The 18,909-nt window shown below is 49.5% G+C and overlaps 1 protein-coding gene across 1 annotated transcript in view; it reads left to right on the plus strand.

Moving 5' to 3' along the window:
• Positions 1 to 672: 672 nt before the first annotated feature.
• LOC146869235 (epidermal growth factor-like protein 8) overlaps positions 673 to 18,909 on the plus strand; it is a 130,596-nt gene continuing 112,359 nt past the window's right edge. The window contains exon 1 of the mRNA XM_085645382.1: positions 673 to 2,096. The gene's annotated coding sequence lies outside the window, so the exon portion shown is untranslated. The remainder of the gene's footprint in view (positions 2,097 to 18,909) is intronic.

Here is an 18,909-nt window from a genome sequence, read left to right on the forward strand (position 1 = left end):
TTTTATTATCATACTATGTTGTATGAAATAAACCTGCAGCAGTTCTTCACCCACAAAGAAAGTGTCAGTGTAATCATTGGGTGACGTCTGTGTATGCGTGTTGACTGGTGTGGTCACTATGAGAACAGGCGCAGCTAACTGAGCAGGATCACAAAGGTATTCATGCGAAATGAATGAACGAACGATGGACGGAATGAATGAATAAATGAATGAGGTAAGAGAGAACTGACGGATACAACATAGGCAGAGTTAGGGCCTGGAAGCAGCGCGACACGTGCACAGCGCTGCAGACCCACGTGTCTGGCCCCTCTCCCCAGAGCGCCCTCTCGCCCCTTCTGCTAACCCCCTGCCCCCCTCACGCGCCCCCATTGACCTCAGTTTAATTTTTGTCACCACAGGATTTAGAACAATCTAAAAAAAACAGGAAAAAAATCAACTCCGGCATCAGCAGCCCTTCCTCATCCTCCCTCCTCCCCGGGAGAAGTGAGCCGGCGGGGAGGGAGACGGGCCAAGTGCGGCAGGGGGGTCAGACAGGGCAGAGCGAATAGATGAAGCACAGACTGGGCACGGACAGGGTGGGGAGACTCAGAGAGGCCACGGGCATGGGGGCTCACAGGGGGCACGGAAGGGGGGCTGACCATCAGGGGTAATTCGCAGACAACGCACAGAGAGGGCCAGTCGGCCCCCAGAACTGCTGCCAGCTTACCAGGCTGCAAACAGCTCCGGGGTCTGGCACCAGACCCGGCTGGACACCTGTACCCAGCTCACCAGACCAGCACCCAGCCGGACACCTGTTACCAGCTCACCAGACCAGCACCCAGCCGGACACCTGTTACCAGCTCACCAGTCCTGCACCCAGCTGAATATCTGTAACCAGGCTCACCAGACCACCACCCAGCCGGACACCTGTTACCAGCTCACCAGTCCTGCACCCAGCTGAATATCTGTAACCAGGCTCACCAGACCAGCACCCAGCCGGATACCTGGAACCAGCTCACCACACCTGCAGCTGGGTACCTGGAACCTGATCTTCATCCAGCTGGGCACTTTAACCGGCTCATCGTACCCGCAGAAAACGTCATTCCTGTACCCAGCTCACCAGGCCTGCAGTCGCCTCCCTAGACTTGCAGAAATTGGATATTTTTACCAGCTCCCCAGTCCTGTAGTCAGAGCTGCAGTCCGCTGGATACCTGTGCCCAGCTCACCTTTAAACCGACCTGCACCCAGCCGGATACCGGTAACCAGCTCACCAGTAACCAGACCTGCACCCCTCTAGATCTCTGTGACCAGCTCACCAGACCTTCAGGAGGATACCTGTAAGTGTAACCAGCTCACCAGGCTTGCACCCAGCAGCATAACTGTAACCAGCTCACCTGACCTGCACTCAGCCAGATACCGGTAACCAGCTCACCAGACCAGCACCCAGCCGGACACCTGTGCCCAGCTCACCAGTAACCAGACCTGCACCCATCTAGATCTCTGTGACCAGCTCACCAGACCTTCAGGAGGATACCTGTAAGTGTAACCAGCTCACCAGGCTTGCACCCAGCAGCATAACTGTAACCAGCTCACCTGACCTGCACTCAGCCGGATACCGGTAACCAGCTCACCAGACCTGCACCCAGCCGGATACCGGTAACCAGATCACCAGACCCGCACCCAGCCGGATACAGGTAACCAGATCACCAGACCTTCACCCAGCTAGATACCTGTAACCAGCTCAGTACACCTGCACCTCGCCAGATACCTGTAACCAGTCACCATTCCTGCACCCAGTTGGATATCTGCAACCAGCTCTCTAGACCTGCACCCACCCCGATACCTGTAACGAGCTCTCTAGTCCTGAACTCACCCAGATACCTGTAACGAGCTCACCAGACCTGCACGTAGCCGGATACCTGTAGCCAGCTCACCAGACCTGCACCTAGCCGGATACCTGTAACTAGCTCACTAGACCTGCAGCCATCTTGCCGGACCGGCAGCCGCCGGACCAGGCCAGTAAACGGTCCATCAAACATTGGCCAGTTGACCGGTCCTGCAGTCAGCGCACAGTGCCTAAAGCAAGTACGCAAGCCCCGCAACCACGTCAAAGACAGGTAAGACCCCCACAGGTAACGCTGAAAGCCTGATGCGAGGGATTCGCGGAACTGCACGTTCACGCGCCGGAGGTGGGAGCAATCACCCGCTTGAAAGCAAAGCTGGAGAACCCGCGTGGGTGACAATGATGAAAAAGAAGTGCTGAGAGAGTCTACTCTGCGGGCCGGTAATGGGTGGGTAGGGGCAGAGGCGTTTTAAGGCATGGGCAAAGTGAGCCCATGGGCCCTGGGCCCCCACCTTTCAAGGGGTCCCCTCGGAAAGTGAACTTTCTTTATATTTGACTATTGTCGCTCTCCCCAGTGTCATATAAGGATTTTTGGGGTCCTGGGGAAGAAATATGAATTGTTTTTTAGATCCTGGTAAAATGTAACATATAAATGAGTATTGTTTGTCATCATGCAGTTTTATATTAGCAGGAAATTGATAATGAAATTCAAATTTGTTCTCTACAGGGGGCCCGAAAAATAAGTCTTGCCTGGGTCCCCCAAAATCCTTAAGATGACACTAGGTGGGTGGGTGGATGAAATGATGGATGGAATGAATTGGAATGACTGGATTCTGTGAAATTGATCTATTGATGCATGGATGAATGGGATTGTAGTGAGATAAATCATTCTAGGGCGTTGGTTTAGTCCAATGGATGGATGAATGGTCGGGTGGATAGATAGACGGGTAGATGGATGGATGAACGGACGGATGGATAAGATGGAGTGAGTTTGGTAAGGAAGATGTGGAGAATGGATGAATGATGCATGGATGAATGGGTTGGTGGAATGAATTCGGTGAGATGAATGCGCAGATTGAAATCAGGAGTAGATTGAGTGAGATGGATGGATGAATTGAGGTATGTATGAGTGGATGTTGTGGTATTGGCAAGATGGATCTATGGATGATGTAGAGCTTTGATTTGGTAGAATGGATGGACGAATGGATGGAACAATGTGGTGTGTTTTGTGAGAATCATGTGTGGATGGATGGATGAATGGATGGAACGATGGGGTGTGTTTTGTGAGAAGCATGTGTGGATGGATGGATTGATGGGTGAATGGATGGATGGATGAATGGATGGAACGATGGGGTGTGTTTTGTGAGAAGCATGTGTGGATGGATGGATGAATGGATGGAACGATGGGGTGTGTTTTGTGAGAAGCATGTGTGGATGGATGGATTGATGGGTGAATGGATGGATGGATGAATGGATGGAACGATGGGGTGTGTTTTGTGAGAAGCATGTGTGGATGGGTGGGTGGGTGGATGGATGGATGGAATAATGGACGGATAGAACGATGGGGTGTGTTTTGTGAGATGCATGTGTGGATGGATGGATGAATGTACGGATGGAACAATGGGGTGTGTTTTGTGAGATGCATGTGTGGATGGATGGATGAATGTACGGATGGAACAATGGGGTGTGTTTTGTGAGAAGCATGTGTGGATGGATGGGTTGATGGGTGAATGGATGGATGGATGAATGGATGGAACGATGGGGTGTGTTTTGTGAGAAGCATGTGTGGATGGATGGATGAATGGATGGAACGATGGGGTGTGTTTTGTGAGAAGCATGTGTGGATGGATGGATGGATTGATGGGTGAATGGATGGATGGATGAATGGATGGAACGATGGGGTGTGTTTTGTGAGAAGCATGTGTGGATGAGTGGGTGGGTGGGTGGATGGATGGATGGAAGAATGGACGGATGGAACGATGGGGTGTGTTTTGTGAGATGCATGTCTGGATGGATGGATGAATGTATGGATGGAACAATGGGGTGTGTTTTGTGAGAAGCATGTGTGGATGGGTGGATGGATGGATGAATGTACGGATGGAACAATGGGGTGTGTTTTGTGAGAAGCATGTGTGGATGGGTGGATGGATGGATGAATGTACGGATGGAACAATGGGGTGTGTTTTGTGAGAAGCATGTGTGGATGGGTGGATGGATGGATGAATGTACGGATGGAACAATGGGGTGTGTTTTGTGAGAAGCATGTGTGGATGGGTGGATGGATGGATGGATGAATGTACGGATGGAACAATGGGGTGTGTTTTGTGAGAAGCATGTGTGGATGGATAGATGGATGGAGTTGGTTCGGTGTGATGAATTTTTGAATAGATAGAGGAATGGGTGGAGTCGGTTTGGGAAATGAATGAATGGGTGGCTGGAAAGACGTGGATTAATTACATGGATGTATGGGAAAGGTTTGGTGAGAGGGATGTAGGGAGTGGTGGTATAGATAGGTGGTTCATGGGTGGAATAGGGTGGATTTGGTGAGCTGGATGCTTGGATTTGGTCTAGCACATATTGGTTCGGTGGATGGTGTGGGTGGGTTTGGTGATGTGGAGCTGCATGGGGTGGGTTCAGTGAGATGGATGCATAATAGATATAGGGAGCAGTGATATAGATGGGTGGTTCATGGGTGGCTAGAGTAGACGTGGGGAGGTGGATGCATGGATCTGGTTAGCACATAGATGGTTGGGTGGATGGTGTGGGTGGGTTCGGTGATGTGGAGCTGCACGGGGTGGGTTCAGCGAGATGGATGCATAATAGATATAGGGAGCAGTGATATAGATGGGTGGCTCATGGGTGGATAGGGTAGATGTAGGGAGGTGGATGCATGGATATGGTCTAGCACATAGATGTTTGGGTGTATGATGTGGGTGGGTTCAGTTATGTGGGGATGGGTGGTTCATCACGGGTGGTGGATTTGGGCATGTGCCTTTGTACAATCAAAGGCTCTGATCGAGATGGTTTGCTGTCTCTCATTAACAGGTTAGTTGGTGGGAGGAGGTTTGCCCTAAAAGGTGGACGGTAAAGGGTGGTGGATGATTGGTTGGGTTTGATGAGATGGGTGGGCAGAATGAATGGAGGTGGTTCAGTGAGAAGGATCGATGGATGAGTTAATGGATGGATCGGGTTAACAGGGAGGGATTGGATGTCTTCTTAGGTTTGGGTGGGTGAGCAATGGATGAGGGCATTTGTGATTGATGGATGGGTGAATGAGTGGATGGGTGTGTTGCACAAGTGTTGTGTGGGCTTGGGGAGGTGGCTGTAGGGAGTTTGTTTACTCGAATAAATGTGAGCTGGGTGAATGGATAGATGAACGAATGGAGATGGATGGATGGATGGATGGGTGAATGGAGTGGAGTAGGTTTGCTCTGATGGATCGATTTATGAATAGGATTATCATGGACCGATGGGTGGATTCATGTGTGTGAGTGCGGGTGGGTGGCTGGAGTGGGGTTGGTGAGTTGGTCTCAGTGAGGTGAATGGATGGATAGGTGGATTGGTAGATGAATGACGGATGTAGATGGTTTGGTGAAATGAATGGCTGGAAGGATGTAGTGGGTGGGTTTGGTGAGATGAATGGATGGCTGGTCCAGGAGGGGTGGGTGGGTTGAAGGGGACGGATGACTCGCTAGACCGGATGGTTTTGAGGGTCTCTTTCAAACCACTTCAAACAGTGCTTGATGCAAACACCAGCTGTATTTCCCCAGGGCCACGTGACGCTTCAGTGTTAAAAGTGTCTCTGTGCTGTGACACAGACCAGTTTGAGAATCAGGACAGAGGTGCATTGTGAGAGCTCTGAGAAGGCCTCACCACTGAGGAACCAGTATGTACTGCAGCCAACTGGAGGTGCGTTCTAAAGCATTCAGTTTACAGTGCCCAGAAATAGGTGCATAGTGCCTTGCAATCTGAAGGTGCACTGTGTGTCCTACACGGCTGCCCCAGTACTGGGGTACAAGTGGAGCCTGAACCCAATAGCAGAGGTGCATTGGGAGAGGCAGTCCCAGTACTGGCATACAGGTGCACACTGCAGGTGAGTGAGTGAGGCATTTGTAAGGGTGACATATGCCGGAAGGCTTCTTGGAGCTAGGACTACTCCCAACCAGCAAACGGAGAGGAGAGAGAGAGAGAGAGAGAGAGAGCCAGCAGAAAGGTACTGGACACGAGTGTAAACTGCAGGTCCTGGCACAGGTGCATCGTAAGAGTTACTGGGATACAGGTGCACACTGCAGGTGAGTGAGTGAGGCATTTGTAAGGGTGACATATGCGCGAAGGCTTCTTGGCGCTAGGACTACTCCCAACCAGCAAACGGAGAGGAGAGAGAGAGAGAGAGAGAGAGAGCCAGCAGAAAGGTACTGGACACGAGTGTAAACTGCAGGTCCTGGCACAGGTGCATCGTAAGAGTTACTGGGATACAGGTGCACACTGCAGGTGAGTGAGTGAGGCATTTGTAAGGGTGACATATGCGCGAAGGCTTCTTTGTGCTAGGACTACTCCCAACCAGCAAACGGAGAGGAGAGAGAGAGAGAGAGAGCCAGCAGAAAGGTACTGGACACGAGTGTAAACTGCAGGTCCTGGCACAGGTGCATCGTAAGAGTTACTGGGATACAGGTGCACACTGCAGGTGAGTGAGTGAGGCATTTGTAAGGGTGACATATGCGCGAAGGCTTCTTGGCGCTAGGACTACTCCCAACCAGCAAACGGAGAGGAGAGAGAGAGAGAGAGAGAGAGAGAGAGAGCGTCAGCAGAAAGGTACTGGACACGAGTGTAAACTGCAGGTCCTGGCACAGGTGCATCGTAAGAGTTACTGGGATACAGGTGCACACTGCAGGTGAGTGAGTGAGGCATTTGTAAGGGTGACATATGCCGGAAGGCTTCTTGGCGCTAGGACTACTCCCAACCAGCAAACGGAGAGGAGAGAGAGAGAGAGAGAGAGAGAGAGAGCGTCAGCAGAAAGGTACTGGACACGAGTGTAAACTGCAGGTCCTGGCACAGGTGCATCGTAAGAGTTACTGGGATAAAGGTACATACTAAAGGTCGGAACAGAGGAGCATTATATGAGGTCTGTCCTGCTCCCACTGCTAGGTTACAAGCAGTGCTTGATTTGTAAAAGATGAAGGGCGACATGTATGACCATTTCATTTTGTGACTCTCTAAGTGCTATTTTTGTGGACTCGCAAAATTAAATGTACTAATGTCTCTCCGACACACTTAGTGATTCCCAATGAGGTCGCAAGTGACCTGCCTCATCAATATTCATGAGGCAGTGCACAATTTATGACCCATTGGGAATGGCCTGTACTCACAGGGATGGTGGCTTGCTGGGGTCAGCAGACCACTATGTCTGTGATTGCTTTTTAAATATTTTTGTGAATGCAGTCGGATTTCCTTAAAGGAAAACGGAATGCATTTAAAAAAGAAAAATTAAAAGCTACTTTTAAATTTTTTTAAGAGGCAGTGTTCTTAAAAAATGTTGCCACCCACATTCACAAATGGGAAGGGGTCGCAAACATGCATTCATGCCCCTGCGACTTGGCATTAGGAAAGGATGCCCTTGGCACAACCCTTCCCAATACCGACTTGCAAACCGTATTTTACCAATTAGGTTACCGGCTCGTAAATAGTTAGTACATGCTGGAAGCCATTTTAGCTGTCGCAAACGGTCCGATTCTCCTTTTGTAACAGCTAAAAATGGTCATACATGTGCCCCTAAGTGCCAAGGCCCAAAGTTTTGCTCTAAAGCAGGCTACTGGCGCTATTTTAGATCAGCATACCAAATACCAAGGCTACGCAGTCTTGATTCCACTTTATGTCGCTTTAGCTACTCCCTGCCCCTTTATCTCCCTTGTGGAGGTTCATGCGTCTCCCGTTTGTCATGTTTGTCCAACTTTCTCTTTCTTCTTCTTTCTCCCGAGTGTGCTTTAACTCGATTTCTCTGGCTGAAAATCTGATGAAGAAAAGAAGTGCTGGTCAGCAAAAATGGGTACCGGTGGCCCCACCCGGAACCACCAGATCGAATTAAGCTCTGGGTACAAGTACCTACTACAGGTCAGGCTAAACAGCCATTGTGTGAGTTCCATTGAGGTCCTAGTGCTGCGGTACAAGTAGGTACTACAGTTTGGGATAGAGGGGCATTGGAGGAGCTCTGCGGAGGTCCCGGCGCTGGAGGTTCAAGTACATACTACTGGTCATGGTTAGCTCTCTGTGAGTGTCCGACCCTGAAAGTAGACATATTACAGGTGCAGTACAGTATGCACCCCTTCCTACTGGAGTACAAGTAATTTCTGCATTTGAGGATAGAGGTGCATTGTGAGAGCTCAGTGCATGCTCCTGACTGTGGTACAAGTACATATTAGAGGTTGGGATAGCGGTTTATTGTGAGAGCTCTGCGGAGCTCCAAGTACTGGGATGCGATTACAATCAATAAATCAATCAATCAATCAATCAATAATTTGTATAGCGCATTATTCACCCTGAGGGGTGGGGCTACTCGAATAGCTGGTTCTTGAGGCCACTCCTGAATTCGGGGAGGGAGGTAGAGGTTTGGAGGTTGATGGGGAGGTCGGTCCAGGCCTTGGCAGTGAAGTGGGAGAAAGAACGTCCTCTGGCTCGAGTATGATGGATGTGGGGGATGGTGGCGAGGTCCAGGGAGGCAGACCGTAGGTGTCTGGTGGATTGGTAGAAGGTCAATCGGTTGTTCAGGTATCCTGGTTCGGTGTTGTGGAGGGCTTTGTAGGCGTGCATGAGCAGCTTAAAGTAGCATCTCTTCTTGACAGGGAGCCAGTGCAGGCTACAGACGTGTGTGTGTAGGAGGGGGTGATGTGGGATCATATGGGCAGGTCCAGGATGATTTTGACTACTGCATTCTGGATAGTTTGGAGGCGCTTGAGAAGGAGGGCGGTGGTTCTGGCATAGAGGGCGTTCCTGTAATCAAGTCGACTGGTGATGACAGCTTGCGTGACGGTTCTTCTGATGTCGGCTGGGATCCATCTGAAGACTTTACAGAGCATTTTGAGGGTTTTGAAGCAGGTGGAGGCAACCGAGTTGACCTGTCATGGAGAACTCACTGTCGAGCATGATTCCGAGGTGGGTGGTGGGGGTGTTTGCTGGTCCTAGGGCAGAGGCCCACCAGGAGTCATCCCAAACTTTGGTTTTGTAGGTGTTGAGTTTGAGGCAGTTGGCTCTCATCCAGTCGGCGACGGCAGTCATGGAGCGTCGGAAGTTCGCTCTAGTGGCGTCCGTGTCTTCGGTGAGGTAGAGGAGGAGCTGGGTGCCGTCGGCGTACACAGAGGTTAGATAGGAGTGTATTGTGAGAGCTCTGCGGAGCTCCCAGTACTGGGGTGCGAGTACACACTAGAAGTTAGTTAGAGGTGCATTATGAGAGCACGGTAGCTGTTTGCACACTGGCATATAGATAAATAGTAAAGGCAGTGTAGAGCTGCATTGTAAGAGCTGTGCGGACTCCCCAGTACTGGAATACATACAACTTGTGAAGACAGAAGTGTGGTATACCAGCGCTGGGTTCCGTGCACACTACAGGTTAGGGTAGTGTGAGAAGTTGGCCTGGTATATGCTGTTCACTAGTTAAAGTGGACACCTTGCACCAGTACAATTCGACTCTTATGGTAGTAGATTTAAGACAACCTTTTAAAGAAAGCTATACTAGTGGTAGCTGTGGAGAGCAGCCTTCAGGCTAAGCCTTTAGAGGAATGTAAAGCAGCTTGTTTTACCTTATAATCTCTTGAATTACGAAATGAAAGGACACCACACAGGTATATATATATAATATATATGTATTTATTACTAACAACTCTCTGCTAATCTCTTTATGAGATTAGAAGTCAAGGACATATGCACAAATCAACATTTCCCAACAAGTTAAGCACAAATATGGCTGGGGCCCTACGGGCGTACCAGACCATATACTAAAAAAAGAGACTTAGAGATAACGACTTGCAAGGGGACAAGGCCTAGGGCCTTCAGAAGTGCTGGGGCCTCACTAATCCACCCAAAGCAGGTAAGTAAAGTACCCATGGGAGACGCATGCAGTGTGAGAACACAGCCGCGGATCCCAATTGACTCCAATGGTGCAAGTCGCAATTGGAAATTTAGAGTTTTAAGATACTTCGGGAGAGTCTACAAGCAAGTCACTTGGAGGGTAAGTAGTTCTAGAGCCAACACCCACAGGAGCACCGTAGTGCTGGAGTTACCTCACCGAGGGAAGCCGGGTGCATAGGTGTCTTTTGGAGTCGGGTCGCGGCGTCTTTTTCAATGGGAGCCAAAGAAGACTTGCTGCTTGTGAAGACAGGAGAAGTGTCCGGTGGAATCCAAGCCTGGATTCAGAAGAAGGAAGACCTGAAAGCAGAGGGGACAGTGTTCAAAGTCACTTGGCATTGACCTGGGGCAAGGAAGATGGATGCCCACAGTCATCGGGTGGTTGCAGTTGATCACGGGTGTCTTGACTCTTCAGCCACGAGGTCCAGGAGGCGTCGACGATGACCAGGAGCTGGATTCGGTGTGTGCCATGAAGTCTGCAGCTTACTACGGTGTCGGTGACCAGATTGGAGCCAACAAGCCTTGGTAACAGCAAGTCTCGTGGAAAGTGTAAAAAGTCAGCGGTGCAGTCCAGCAAGGTCTGAGGGACTCATCCATCGAGGGTAAGTCAGGGCAGGCCTGGAGCAACCAGGAGAGCCCTTTGGAACTGTAGAAAGGTCTTCAGGGGACCCACAAGCCAACCGGCAAGGGATTGCAAAGACGCCTCGGGAGGATTCACTCACCAGGGGCCCACGGCCACTCGGGATGGCATAGGCCTCTGATCTTCGGAGGGAATCCTGCTGGAGGTTTGGACCACACGTGACCCAAAGCACACATTTGTAGAACGTCGTGAAGGGGTTGCACTCGAAAATAGTGCACAGTACCAAGGGATTATGGTTCCGCGTCACTCGTGGGGTCTACTTGTCTCAGCGTCACTGGGGACTCACGATGGCCTTGGAGAAGTCAGGAAATCCTCTTCCTGGGCTGCAGGGACTTCGGACTCCGACAGGAGCGGGAAGGTTTGCGACCGCTGATTGCAAAGTTTGGTGCCTGCCAAGCAGGGGAGTCACTCCTTGACTCCAAGGGAGATTCTTCAGTCTTCCAGAGGTAGTGGAATGTCGAAGGTCCAGGATTCTTCTTCAGAGCATCGTCCAGGGATATCTAGTTTGCAATGGTAAGGGTTCCCTAACTTATACTAGAAGGAAGGGAGGGACTAGCTCTATGACCCCACCTATGGGAGGGTCAGGGGAGTGGGTGGCTACACCCACTTCCCTTTGTCCAGTTTCGCGCCAGAGCAGGGACAGGTAGCCCCTGAGCTGGTTTGAACTGGTGTATGCACAGAGGAGCCTACTGCTCCCCCAGTGCAGGACTTCAAAGCACTCTAGGAGTGCACCCTCCCAGCCCCAATACACTAAACCCTGTCTGGGAGGTGACCACACCTCCCTGTGACAGGATGCCTATTGTTGGGCCACCTCCACTGCGAGTTTCGGTCATCAGCAGGAGGGCAGCCCAGTGTCTGTGCTGGTGGCATCCATTTTGTGATGCCAGGGCTCTTCAGGATTCTACTGTGTTTCCACAGTAGGTACATGTCTATCCCTCTAGAAGGGTGGGATCATACTCCCACACCAGTTACTGGTGTGGTGGTATGATTCCAGAGCATTTGACACCAAACACGACATGTTTTGATGCAGCCATCCCAAAGTTAGCATTTACCGAGAGGTTATAATGCACTTAAGAGTATATGGTTTGACCGCATTCACAAACAGCCCCAGAGAATAGACTCTGTGAGCTGCAGAGTGGTCCTGCTCAGGCAGAGGCACCCCCTCACATGGAAACCAAGCACCCTGCCCTCAGGATTGATAGGGCCTGCCTTAGGGGTGACTGATAGGTTTAAATGTGTGTGCAGGGAGAGATATAGTGAACCTATATCTCAGTGAGGAGTGCTAACACCACCTCACCCAGGCTGCAGCAGTAGGCCTGTGGTGTCAGATTTAGTCTGCTTCCCAGGGGTGGCATAATACATGCTTCAGCCCCTGGTAGGCCTGTGAAGTACCTGTGCATTTGGTACCTAAGGTACCATATACTAGGGGCTCATAAGGTACCACAGTATCCAATCACTAGTGCACCTAATATGCACTCCAAGTTATTTAGAGAGAACAGAGAGACTAGGGCCCTGATTAGCAGAGTCCCAGCCAGACTATAGCCAGAAACCAGTGTAAACATCAGAAAAAAGTGGGGGCAACATAAGTGCAGATCCTACTCTCCTACAGGTAGAGGTGCACTGATGGAGCTTTGTGGATATTATCAGAGAGCTGGGACAAACACCCGCATTAGAGGGGAATCAATAGGTCCATTTTAGAACAATGTGTATGTCCTAGTAGTGGGATACTAGTGTCCCGGGAGGAGGCCCACTGGCGGAGCGCTGTAGATTTACAGTATTGGGGTGCAACAAGTGCACACTCCAGGTTAGGAGAGGGTCTGGCCATTTTAGAGGAGCTTTAAAAGAGCTTTGTGTGTGTTCCAGTGAGAAACAAACACCTGCCACTGACCATGAAGGAGGTGAACTGAAAGAGCTTCAGGGGTGTCTCAGGCTGGGGCTAAAGGGCACAGTGCATATGGGGCCCCCAGTACGCAATGCCGGCTACGATGTGAAACTTACACACTCATTTATAGAAGGGTGTAAAGGAAGTTGGGTAGATTAAAACAAGAATGTTCCTATTTTCAACCTACACAACTTGGAATCAGGGGAGCAGCTTGGTCAGTAAGATTGGGGGAGGTGAGCTTCAGATATTCCAACAATCAGGCTGGCAAATAATGTTAAAATAAATGTATATAACAGACAGGGAGCATGAGAAAGGCCTAAGGGGCAGTGGAAAGGGGGTGGAATGCAGATTGGCAGGGGCACTGAGTGAGAGAAGACACATTAGTTTGTGGAATAACCAGCATGTTTGAAGTCTTTCCAAACACAGGGAGGGAGAGAGTGTGGGGCACATTTCTGTCTCTGTGTGTAAAACTTCCTGGTGAAATCGGACAGACACCTCAGCCCTACACGATTAAAAGCACCTGTACCCAACTGTTTATCACAAAATACATTTATTCGAGGGGTGTAATCAAAAGAACGTGGTCATACATCAGTGAGTAAAAGTAAAAAGTAAAACATGCCAGACTTACTACTGTAAATGATTTCGGACCACCCTTACTCCCGCCTCACCTAGCTCATTGTGGCCCCAGCTATGATCAGAGCTAGATTGTGCCCCAGCTAAACTAGCACAATAGAAAAACCAACCACTACAGATGGATATAGTACTAAGTGATAAGGATGTTTGTTATGACCAAAACCAGCTGAAGCCAAACATAATTCACCCCCACCCATCTGGCCTTTCCTGCCCATTTGGCAGCAATCCCAGTTTACAGTTAGCTTTGCCTGTCCTTGGGGAGCATACTACTGCAAGATAAAGAAAAGTACAGTTTGCTGTTGCTGTTTCTGTCCGTGATCTCACTTCCTGTTCGTGATCTCATTTCCTGTCTTGATATAATTTCCTGTCTATGTCATGTGGTCATTTCTTTGTTTATTTCATACATTGTATGTGACTCCCTAAATATCACGAGATTGTATCTCATCATTTCGAGTGATGAGGGTTTAATTAGCCTTTTTTATTCTCAGGCTCCCTCAGTCTCAGTGAGTAATAAACCAGTGTTTCAGGCAGCAGTTGAATTCAAGTAAAAAGCAGCACTGGCAAAGCAAATAGGTTTTGCCTGTGAGAACTATGGGCAATCTTTTGTAGCCATGCTGTACAGCAGCGCAGGTGCTATGAAATGTGGCTAAAACGAATTTAAGAAAGCGCTAAGATGCAGCCAGTGGTAACACATTTTTTTAAAGTGCATTCGCACTGGATGCATCATACGCTCTTCTTTTATTATCTTAGAAATCATTGCCAAATGCGGCAATGCCCATGCTGTACAGCATGAAAAAATGGCAAGGGCAGAGCCACTATTCTCAAAGGTGAGACCTATTGGCTTTGCAAATGCTTGTTAGGACTAGGCACAACACCCATGTGATTCTAAGCAAATCAGTTAATCTCCCCTTGTGTGAAAAAGAAAAAGAAAATTGACATTTGGCAAAAGAATTATATCACATAAAGAAAGCAATTGCGCCCATGTACAAGTCTCATTGAAAATACATTTGGAAGCAGATACCATCTGTTGTCACAATAAAAGCAGCCAATAACATATGTTGTTACAATAAACACCCATTTCAAATGAGAATAAGGGCTTCTTTGAAGTGTGTGTGGCGTTGTATAACATAGCTACAAATTTCAAGAGGTTCAACAAGGACAACAGGGAAGAAGAAAAAATAAAAGTAATATCTCAATCACAGCACAATCAGCTGAAGGACATCATTCAAGCTGAAGTAATCAGTACTTGGTTCATGCTCCGGCCGAAAGAAGATGAAGTCACTTAGAAGACAGTAAATAAGATCAGCAGTCAAGCCAAGGAACGTTAAGCATAGGGTGAGGTGCAAGCCCCTTGTTGTATACAATACTCTCGCAAGCGAGAGCGCATGCCGCACATGCTCTGTCGCAGGCGAGGCCTAAAACTGTGTTGCTAAGTACCATGGGGTGGGATCAATGAGCGTGGGGGCGGGGTCAAAGGTGTGACTAAAAAATCAAAATATTCTGTTAGTATTTTGTTGGTCTTTCACTTTCAGGTAACTGCATACAAAAAAAACACTTTAAATGAAAAATAAATGCAAGCTGAATGAATCAGTGGGAAGCGCACTACTTTACATTATTAAATCTCAAATGTGTTATTGCAATCAGTGCAGATGTCTGCGTGTGTAACCAGGGAGCCACATAATTGAATCCTTGTTGGTGCAGTGGTGAATAGTGATTTGTGTATTTTTAGTGCTCCAAGGTCCCAGTTTGTGAAAGAAAGTCAGTCATTATTGTAAACATGCAGTACGCAAAGTATTAGATGGGCTGGCACAAAATGCGTGATAAAATGTGGGTTTAAGATTTTAAAAAGTGATTCCAAAATGGAGATTTTGGTAATTCCAGAATGTACCTAGTGCAAACAAATGTTATAACTGTCCATTAACAGCACGGAGGCCACAGCTCAGCTAGTGACACCCTTACAATATCTCTCGAACAGAAGAATCTTTGTCATCATGAAGCTTCAGGTACCTCCATGAATTAAAGCCAAGGCCGGGTTTTGAAGATTAAACCCCTGCACATGTTTACATTTGTTTCTGGGTGCAGGACCTGGCAAGAAGGCTTGTTTCTTGTTCAGCTGTATAGCCCTCCCTCGGATTCACAGTTTAAGAGGCTGTCTCCCTTCCATTTCAGCCGAGGCATCGCAACTATGGGAAGTAACCACCCCTAGATAGTTGTATTTTAACTAAAAGTAGGGGAATTGTTTTTATATGGCACGTCGTGCCCCACAGATACCCCCACCCCCACTTCAACCTCTGGTTTCAGGCACCGGTCGCTCTAATCTGAGGACGAACGAGTCTATGGACCCCAAACCAGCCCTGGTGATTGTATGGTGCCCACAATGCATCTCGGCCAGGAAGCTAAAATAGGGGTCGTCATGGTTTTATTCGGCTTTTCTCAGATTCTTTTTGGTTGTGGCCTGCGGGACACATCTGAAGCACTGTGTCCAGTAGTCAGTACTTGACCGGTGGTCAGGACACAAGTGGAGGGCCTTTTGTTGGGGTACCCTGGCGGGGTGCTATCGGGAGGCTCACACCAAGATGCAATGGAGGGGAAACAAAGGGTCACAGCTTATCAATTGGCGGGCACTTATGAAAGGCATGCTTTTGACTCTTTTCAGTCCCTGTATAGAAGAGATATGCAAAGACTGTAAGAATGTCAGATATGTTGGTCTGTCCCACTATTTACATGAATATCAATTTAAATACCACTATTTAACTTTAGTTCATTTATAGCGCTTTAGCACTACTCATCCCGATGCAGGGCGTCAGAGTGCTGGACATCGCACATATAATCAATCAATCAATCAATCATGGAACTTATATCGCGCTCTACTCACCCGTAAGGGTCTCAAGGCGCTTGGGGAAGGGGGTCTGCTACTGCTCGAACAGCCAGGTCTTGAGCTGTTTCCTGAAGGCCAGGTGGTCCTGGGTCATCCGCAGGTGGACGGGTAGGGAGTTCCAAGTCTTAGCTGCCAGGTAGGAGAATGACCTTCCTCCAGCGGTGGCTCTCTGGATGCGAGGGATGACGGCGAGGGCGAGGTTAGCGGAACGTAGCCGGCGGGTGGGCGTGTAGAAGGTGAGGCGGCTGTTGAGGTACCCTGGGCCTAGGTCGTGGAGGGACTTGTGTGCGTGGGTGAGGAGTCTGAACGTGATCCTCTTGTTGACCAGGAGCCAGTGCAGGTCTCTCAGGTGGCACGAGATGTGGCTGCGTCGGGGGACGTCCAGGATGAGTCGGGCGGAGGCGTTCTGAATACGCTGAAGTCTTTTCTGAAGCTTGGCCGTAGTACCGGCGTAGAGGGTGTTTCCGTAGTCTAGTCTGCTGGTGACGAGAGCGTGGGTGACCGTCTTCCTGGTCTCGGTTGGGATCCATCGGAAGATCTTTCGGAGCATGCGGAGGTTGTGGAAGCAAGCTGAGGAGACGGCGTTGACTTGTCTGGTCATCGATAGGGAGGAGTCCAGTATGACGCCCAAGTTGCGTGCGTGGTCCGTCGGTTCAGGTGCGGTGCCTAGTGCCGGGGGCCACCAGGAGTCGTCCCATGCGGAGGGTGATGGTCCCAGGATGAGGACTTCTGTCTTGTCCGTGTTCAGTTTCAGGCGGCTGATGTTCATCCATTCAGCGACGTCTGTCATCCCTTTGTGCAGGCTGGCTTTGGCGGTGTCGGGGTCTCTGGTGAGGGAGAGAATTAGCTGGGTGTCATCGGCGTAGGAAATGATGTTGAGGTTGTGTTGGCGTGCGATGGCAGCGAGGGGTTTCATGTAGATGTTGAAGAGAGTGGGGCTGAGCGACGATCCTTGCGGGACGCCGCAGATGACTTCGGTGGCCTCGGAGCGGAACGGAGGGAGGCGTACTCTCTGTGTTCTGCCGGAGAGGTATGAGATGATCCATTCCAGAGCCTTCCCTTGGATGCCGGTGTCGTTGAGGCGTTGGACTAGTGTGCGGTGGCAGACAGTGTCAAATGCTGCGGAGAGGTCTAGGAGGATGAGTGCCGCTGTTTCGCCGTTGTCGAGCAGGGCTCGGATGTCGTCGGTGGCTGCGATGAGGGCGGTCTCGGTGCTGTGGTTGGCTCTGAATCCGGACTGTGATGGGTCGAGGGATCCGTTCGTCTCGAGGAAGGCTGCCAGTTGCTTGTTGACGACCTTCTCGATGACTTTGGCGGGGAAAGGAAGGAGCGAGATGGGGCGGAAGTTCTTGAGGTCGGTCGGGTCCGCTGTTGGTTTCTTCAGCAGAGCGCTGAGTTCGGCGTGCTTCCAGCTCTCCGGGAAAGTTGCTGTGTTGAAGGAGGTGTTGATGATGTCTCGGAGGTGGGGTGCGATGGTAGAGGCTGCCTTGTTGAAAACATGATGGGGGCACGGGTCGGTCGGAGATCCGGAGTGGATGGTGTTCATCATGCGTGACGTGTCTTCGGGGGTCACCTCGGTCCATGTCTGGAGGGTGGCGGCGGGGTGCGAAGGTACGACCGATGGGTGCGGGGGTGAAATGTCGAAGCTGTTGTGGATGTTGGCGATCTTGCGGTGGAAGTACGAGGCGAGGGAGTCGCAGAGGTCCTGTGAGGGAGTGATGTCGTTGTTGCCGGTGCTGGGGTTGGAGAACTCCTTGACGATGTTGAAGAGCTCCTTGCTGTCATGGGCGTTCTTGTCCAGTCGTTCCCGCAGAGATTTCTTCTTGGTGGTGCGGATGAGCTGGTGATGTCTGCGAGTGGCGAGTTTCAGTGCTGTTCTGTTGTCGGCGGTCTTGTTGAGGAGCCAGGCCTTCTCGAGGGTGCGGCAGGCCTTCTTGGAGTCCTTAAGTTCGTCGGTGAACCAGGGTGCCTTCTTGCTTCTGGGCCTGGTGAGGGGGTTCTTCAGTGGCGCGAGGTCGTCGGCACAGGAGGTCAGCCACTGCGTGAGGTCGAGGGCAGCTGTGTTAGGCCACACTTGCCACACTTGAATATACATTATACATTGACAATAAACCATATGTGTGTAAATCAATGTACAAGACGTGTTACATAAAACAGAGAGGGTTACAAGGTGTGGGAGACGTGTCCCTCATAGCTCGCTGTAGCAAAGTAGTAGGATTACAATTTATGAACTGCAAGTTACAAAAGGATCTCTGTGTTAAAAACCGTGACCCACTAATCCGTTTACATAAAGTCAAAATCAGTCATTTGCATGTTGCATAATGTGCTCTGCAGAAGACTTATTAACCCTCTATGGTACTTTGATTCTAAACTGGGACTAGACAAAACACATCTCTCCAGCAAATACATTATCCTCTAGAGTTATCTTACCATTACTAATATTCCCTGATATTTAGCTGGCACACAAAGATCTCTGCAGCAGTTGCCTTAACCCCATAAGTTATTTTTAAATACAGATTTTACAACCAATTAAGCGTAACAGATTTACTGCTACAGTTCTCCTTGTTGCCAATTTCTTTGTGTCAGGGATTTAAAAAATAAATGTATAAGTTGAGGCCTAGATTTTACACCTGGGTTGTGTCAATTGTTTGGCACAACTCCAAAGTAAAATCTCATTTTATAAATATTTTAATGCGCTCAAATATACTTATGATAGACCTGCTAAACTTATGTGAGGTCTTAAAATCAGACGTCATTTCCTGTGAGGTCATGGGTTGTGACGCCATGATGTCACTTAGATACGGCCACACTTGAATAGTCCTCCCACTCCTTTTTAGGTCTCGCCTTGGCAGCGCATGCCCTGCATGCGCTGTCTCAGCAAAACCTAAAGTAATCTCTTTATGTTGGCAAGCAGTCGGTAGTTTCTCCTGCCGCTTGCC

Source organism: Triturus cristatus, chromosome 1_1, assembly GCF_964204655.1.
Source record: "Triturus cristatus chromosome 1_1, aTriCri1.1, whole genome shotgun sequence".
NCBI classification, from domain to species: Eukaryota; Metazoa; Chordata; class Amphibia; order Caudata; family Salamandridae; genus Triturus; species Triturus cristatus.